General features: G+C 43.0%; 1 long non-coding RNA gene across 1 annotated transcript; it reads left to right on the top strand.

Moving 5' to 3' along the window:
* Positions 1 to 1,430: 1,430 nt before the first annotated feature.
* Positions 1,431 to 4,809, top strand: LOC121720354. Its single transcript, XR_006034525.1, has 2 exons — positions 1,431 to 2,280; positions 4,165 to 4,809. It is a non-coding gene; the product is annotated as an uncharacterized LOC121720354 (long non-coding RNA).
* Positions 4,810 to 6,201: the final 1,392 nt, after the last annotated feature.

The raw sequence follows: 6,201 nt of genomic DNA, 5'->3' as shown, positions 1-6,201 counted from the left end.
AATGAAGTAAACTAAATTAGTTCACAACCAAAAAGCATCTTTTTGGGAGTGCCTCATAGAAAAATATGCTGTGGTTCATCGTTTAGTATGGCATGCAATTATTACAGACTAGCCTAATAACATTAACATTTTAGATCTTTAAATTATGTAGTAAATTAAAGAGATAAAGCTGCATATAACTGAACATTTATATCCATTTGGTAGAGATCCATCTAAGTTTGACTTTAACAACATGGGTACATCTATTGAACAGACTCTTGTGCAATAAATAGTCTCTCTTAATAAGAGTCAATAACATTATTTTGTGGTGGGCCTGAATAAATGGGACACCTGGCCTCATCTGTAATTCCACATGATTACACGGCAAAAGACTTCCCGTTAGTGAGGACTGACTCTGTGTGTGAGAAGTATTTGGGTACCACTGCTGGTGATGCCACTGCACTTTGAACAATCAGAATTGACGACACTAAACAGCTCTGTTGAAGTCCCTCTCAAGAGGATTGCTTACAACACACCCAGACAACACACATGAGTTGTGCTGCATCAGGGCCATATCAAGGAAAAAGTCACAGAACCTCTCCTTCCCTCTCTAAGTTGCTAAAGGAAGACTGTTGTCCCATAAAAAAGACAAAAACCCCCAACAAGCCCACTGACATTTAGGTGCTTTTCTGTGTGAATACGGCCATGCTCACACGAGACCCGAGGAGAACCTAAACCAATAAGACCATAATCCACATTGTTGGGGAGGCGTTGTGTTATGCAAATGGCCCTCAGCTGTGAGGGGCTGGCTATTTTTCTGCCTGTGGCTTTGATAACCCCCATTACCACAGGATTAGGTGGATGCTGATGTTCCCTGTCTCCTTGGACACTAGTTTTCCGTGCCGGGTTTAATCTTGTGATCCGTTTGTTGGGGCGGAAACGCTTCACTACCTAAACTATTTGGATCCCTGATCTTTCTCTTTTCAGATTCGGGCTCTGCTTTTCAGGCCATACATGCGTCGAGACTACTTTGTTCATCTGTGTTTACCACCCATTACCCGGCAGCATCCGCCTGTGTTTCGTCTTCTGCCAGTTTTTTCGGGAGAGAGGGGCATTTCTCTGCTCCCTGGCTGCCGTGCTTATCATTTTGCCCATCGATTTTCCTGCATGTATGTACACATTTCCCCACACACTCATTGATTTTTTTCAAGCTCATGGAATCAGTTCTGATAGAGAATAAGACTTGCCGAGTGTTACGTTTGCCTTTTATATTTCTGTTTAAACTCTACTTCACTTGGCACTTGCTCATATTTTTGGAGTTAGAAATAGTTGTTTATTGAGCTTTCAGACAGACATACAAAAGCACAAGAAAACTTTTTTTGTTTGATATTTTAATTATCCAATATAGACTTTAACCTTCACAACTTTACAAAATACATTTTTAGAATTCACAGTCTATCTAAGAAGGTGGATGAACTCTCATTAAATCGCATCACAACAGGTATCTTAAAAATATCTCATGCTCTTCATAATCTGTTGATGAATGTACGCTCATGTGTAGACTAATAAAAAGAAATAATTAGGCTGTAAATTTAGATATAATGTAAAACAATGTCATGATGTTGATCTGGAGAGTAAATAATATCCTCTTTCTATTGATTTAATTCTACTTTTGTTGTTTCACAATGTAACTCAAGAATAGGGGCCTGGCTAAGTGTTGTAAAGAAAATAGCACCAACATTATTAAGGTGATCCATGTGCAGCTCCTCATATAAAATAGCAAATACTACAATTTATGTTACATTTTAAATTTAAAAATGTTTAAATTACTTTAAGGCCCTACACTTTTAGATCTCAGCTAGCTTATGATTAATGGGACAAAGGGGTCATGGTAGCTGCTAGATGGCAAAAACATTCCATTTGAAATAAAGGAGAACTGAAATAATAACATAATGTATTACTTTACCTCTTACATGTCAATGTTTCAGTGGTAAAGAAATATGATATAATAACTGTAATATTTTTCTGCTTGATTTCAAAATGCACAAAACATGCAGCATTGTAGTACAAGGCTCCACACATGGGCCTATTCTGAGGCAATGCCCAAAGGTAGTGCTTTTGGACTATTTGCACCACAAAAAAGCCCACATTATACAACCCAGTGCTTGGGAGTAATGTATTCATGTGTTTCTTTATATTTTATTCAGAGAGCAGCGATGGTTGGAGTGTGAGCGCGTTCTCACAGGCTCCCTCTGCATAACCCCTGGATTCTCCGGGAGATGTAAGGAGCAGCGGGCGAAGGTCAGGGAGCTGGGCGCTGGGCGGTGGGCGCTGGGCGGTGGGTGTGAGCGCCTCTCTGCTTTATTACTCTGCTTCCTTGAGAGCGGCGGGCAGGGCTCGGCGGCGGCATTTCCGGCTGCTGGATATCCCACCCAGTCAGCACACGCTTTGCTCGCCATTCGATAATTTGATCAGTGAGATCCCCGGCCTCCCTGGGAAGTGGTCAGCACTTTGGCCTCGGGACAGCCTCTGCGCCTCTGTTCCTCTCCGGGAGCGCGGGGCTCAGCCACTGGCCCTGGGAAAGGGTGAGCCAGAGGCAGGCTAAGCCGGCCTGGTGCTCTGCGCTCCACTTCCCAGGCTTAGAGGGGACACACCAGCTGGGAGCAACATGAGAGGGTCAGCACAAGAATGGCCCATATCAGAATGTGTACTCCCCTTCTCAACAGTGTAGGTGATTAGCAGGGCTTTTAGAGGCTTCTCAGAAGGGTCATTCCCATGCTGAATTTGAATATATGTCAAATGAAATGCCACAATATCCTACAATGAAATGTAAATAAACACATATAATATAATATAATATAATATAATATAATATAATATAATATAATATAATTACTGACCTTTTAACTATGTTCGATAGGCACTAATATGGCATTTGACAAATAGTTGAATAGAATATTGCTAAAAAAGAGTTTTACTTGCATACACGATGAGGGGCATTGATTTGTGTTTTTGCGGGAAACCATGCTGCTAAGAGCTTTATTGATTGCTCTTTGTGTCCCAGTTGTTGTGGCTAAAATGCAGTTCTGGTCTCGGGGAATTTTTCAGGGTACTGGACCATGCCAAAGACAGCTGAGGCACGGAACAGGAAAAGAAGTATTGATGTTTTGTCATGCAAGTGAAGAGAGAAGAGTTTTCAAATGTTAGCGCTAATAATCTTGTCATTTCTGTCTCTTTAGAACATGTTCACTAATGTATTCAACTCAGCAACCATCACAGTTCAAAGGTTCTGTGTCATCCTAGGGTACACCATGTTCCATGAATAAGGATCACTGGTTCTGCGTCATCCTGGGGTAGACTATGCCCCATGAATAAGGATCGCTGGTTGCATGGCCTACTAAAACACAGCCATCTGAGAGAGCTGCTGCTGCTCTTTGTCAGAGGACACCATTCCTCTCCTGAGAGCTCTCTCAGCCATGTCTCGGACTCCTCACTATATCAGGGCCTGTTGCTGATAGTAACCCTCGTCACGCATGGCTCCAGCATTCCACTGAGAGAGGTGCCGTCTGGCTACCCGTGTCCCCGAGCGTCTGAAACCTGCAGTGGTGCGGTCAGAATGTCTCCATTTGCTGAGTAACTCACAGAAAGAAAGAGTGGTTTAAACCTATTCAACTGACTTTTATTAACTCAAGTGATTGGGATTGATTGAGCACTGAGGGTGGGTATGGATTTGTTTGCAGTGCTGTACAACCAAGATGCCTGGAGAAGACTGGAGCCACCGCCTCTCTGCTGTCACCTCCCATTGCTGTCCCTGAAGCCTAAAGTTCTTCCGTTAGAAATCTATGCTATAGAGTGAAAGCGCATACAACAGAAAGGGTTTGTGTGATTAGTAAACAAGGAGCAAATCAGGGTGAATGCACTCATAACACCAGTCTCCCAAATAGAACAGGGCAGACACTCAAGAATATCTTCAATGGAGTCACACAGTTTAAGAATAGAAAAGGCGCCACATTTCAGCTCATTAGGCATTCTGTGTTGATAAGCAGCTGTTGTCTGGTTGGATTTTAGTGTGCGAGAGAGCAGTGGGCAAAAGAATAAACATTTATCTGACCAGATGGCATTGTCAAATGCTTTTCTAATTTTTTGTTTCGTTTTTTTTTTTTTGTCTTCTCTCTGCCGGAGTAGAACATCTGTTGGTAACATTTCACCCCCCTAAGCCAGTAGCAGTATCAGCCCTGGCTAAAACTGGAACATCTGGAGAGCCACACCCAGTGAAGGCCAACGCCACGAGCGCTTCAGGAGGAGGACATCACTTCCCTCTCAGGGCCAAATGGCATGGTGGCTGTGTGTTGACAAGCAGCAGGACTGAATGAGAAATGAAGGTCAACCTCAAAGTGCACAAACATGTTCGAAGCCTCTGCAAGCATGTGGACATTTAACCACAAGGGTGACAGTGAAAAATCCCGCGCACGAAATGCGAACAGCATGGACGCTGGGAGGACGCTAGAGCTGCAGCTGGAGCTTGCTAGCACACATGACACTGAGCATTGGTCTCCCCGTCCTCATGGGGGCCAGTTTGAAGCATGTGGAAGCGAAGGAGCAAAAAACAGCCCGTGGTGAGCGCAGACCAATCGTTTCAGACAGGTGGCTGGTGTGAGCGGCGATGCCAGGAGAGAGGAGCCCGAGTCTCCAGGGAGCGCGCCCAGAGAGGGGCCCTGCGCTGATGAGAGGCTGCCTGGCAGGATGTGACAGACAGGGACGCCGCGCGCCGACTGCAGGGAGACGGGCTCATACTCGGCATGGCAGGCCAGGACGAGATCAGAGGGAATCTCACAAAACGACAGCGATGTGTTGTTGCTATTGTTTGCAGGGAGCCAGGTCGGGAGAGGACCAGCCCTTCCAGTCATATTTATGGAAGACTCATGCAGATTGATACGCCAGGTCAACGCTGAATGAGTCTCGAAACTTCTAAACACTTTTATATGGATTCCAGCCCATAACATAAACACATTTACATATTACAGAATTAACTTCTTTTTTTAACTAGGCTAAAATGTCTTTATTGCACTTTTACTTTGGCAGTTTGTGTACACTTAGAGACCTATCCCCTCTGCTTATGTAAGTCTATTGTCTTTCACAACTGCTACCAAAATGACAAACAGGTCATGTGGGATGCCTCGTGAATCTAAATGTTTTGGAGTACAAGCAATGCATAGATAAAACTGTCTCCACTTTCTGTCATTCGGACGGCTTCTTAATATGACAGGTGTGAAGATACTTGCCGGAATTATTAATCCACATTAATTGATCCACATTATTTGAGAGACTGAAATAAATTGTGAGAGTCAACGTTTTTGAAAACCAAATTCATAATGTTGACAGTGCAACAAGGCAAAATAATGGATGGCAGACCATGAGGAATAAGGAAGGGAATGCCACATGAGGGGGAAGCTCAAGTCTTCATAGTACTTTTTGTGAGAACTACAACCGCACACTACAATGACATCTTGTTGGACTTATGGATCAATTTTGACATGAACATCACATGATTAGATTTACATTCTCATATTTTGGGCAGGGTGTGGTCAAGAGCTCTCTGCTGTTTATTATATTCATACACCTGATTGGTTACATATATGAGAAGCAGTTTCAATTGATTATAGCTTTACTTTGGTAGCTGAAAAGTCTGTACAAACATTTCTGTACACAGCCACTGCTTTCATGAAAGTAATTTCTCCTTCCTCCTTGCTGACTCACACAATGTATAGGACCTTGTGCACATCATGCTTCCCCTAATGACAACAATAATATAGCACAACTGTTCTTGGACAAAATAAACTTTCGATGGCACAATTCAAGTTTAACATCAAATGATGTAGTGCATTGTGCATTTCCTGACACAAAAGTATGTCAGCCTAGGATGTCTATGGACAGAAGTGTTTTTGTTCCAGACATGAGTTTTATATTATAATATTGTTTTACTCAATGTTAATATGTTTATGATTTTTGTAGATGAAAGTCATTGCGATACTAAATGAATGCATGTTATAGCACAGAATGCATGCTGCCTGTTACACTTGATTCCCCATAGTTCTCCTTTCTAGGAGTTTCACCTGTTCACTGGATGATGACTCAATCCAGCTCATCTCATTACTCTGAGCTCAAACCAGCCACCCAGAAAGGACAGCGAGCAGCTCCATATCTGAGCCAGGGATCGGTGAT

Source organism: Alosa sapidissima, chromosome 10, assembly GCF_018492685.1.
Source record: "Alosa sapidissima isolate fAloSap1 chromosome 10, fAloSap1.pri, whole genome shotgun sequence".
NCBI classification, from domain to species: Eukaryota; Metazoa; Chordata; class Actinopteri; order Clupeiformes; family Clupeidae; genus Alosa; species Alosa sapidissima.
This window is presented reverse-complemented; position numbering and strand designations above follow the sequence as displayed.